The sequence below is a fragment of the Palaemon carinicauda genome, chromosome 25 (genome assembly GCF_036898095.1).
Source record: "Palaemon carinicauda isolate YSFRI2023 chromosome 25, ASM3689809v2, whole genome shotgun sequence".
In the NCBI taxonomy this organism is placed as follows: domain Eukaryota; kingdom Metazoa; phylum Arthropoda; class Malacostraca; order Decapoda; family Palaemonidae; genus Palaemon; species Palaemon carinicauda.
The window spans coordinates 87,588,441-87,589,132 of NC_090749.1; positions in this window are offsets into that span (position 1 = coordinate 87,588,441).

A 692-nucleotide genomic window follows, 5' to 3' on the forward strand; every position below is an offset into this window, starting at 1 on the left:
TATATATATATATATATATATATATATATATATATATATATATATGTATATATATATGTATATATATATATATATATATATATATATATATATATGTATATATATATATATATATATATATATATATGTGTGTGTGTGTGTCTGTGTGTGTGTGTGCGTTATATCTTGTTTCTTTGGCTATTATTGTTACAAACGTTTTAATTATATTCCTAACAACAGCTACTAATTTCTCTAGTTGATGGAAGAGCAGGAGCAACCCTTTGGTATAACAACCTCAAGCTAAGTGATATACCTTTCAACAGGTAAAAAAAAAATTAATGTATATTTTCATGTTCATACATATCAACATAAGAGTAACATGACAATTTCTGGTAACTTGCTATAACTTTAATCTCCCTTTTAAGAAAATTTTTTAAACTGCAGCATCCATTTGCAGCCTTGAAGCCCCCCCCCCCACCCCCCACCCCGCCAAAAAAAAAAAAAAAAAAAAACTTTTGTTTCTCGAAAGCCAAAGGCAAAACCATCCCTTTGGTCTGGAAAGCGTTTTTATTTCTAAGTCTGCCTTTTGTAAAAGATTCCGAGGCTGAATTATTCCTGTGTGTTTTCCAATGGCTGATTCGCTGCCTGTTTCTCTCTTTCCAGGAAACAAGAAGAAGTTTATCGAAGAGAACTTTGCCATATCCCAGTCTTCA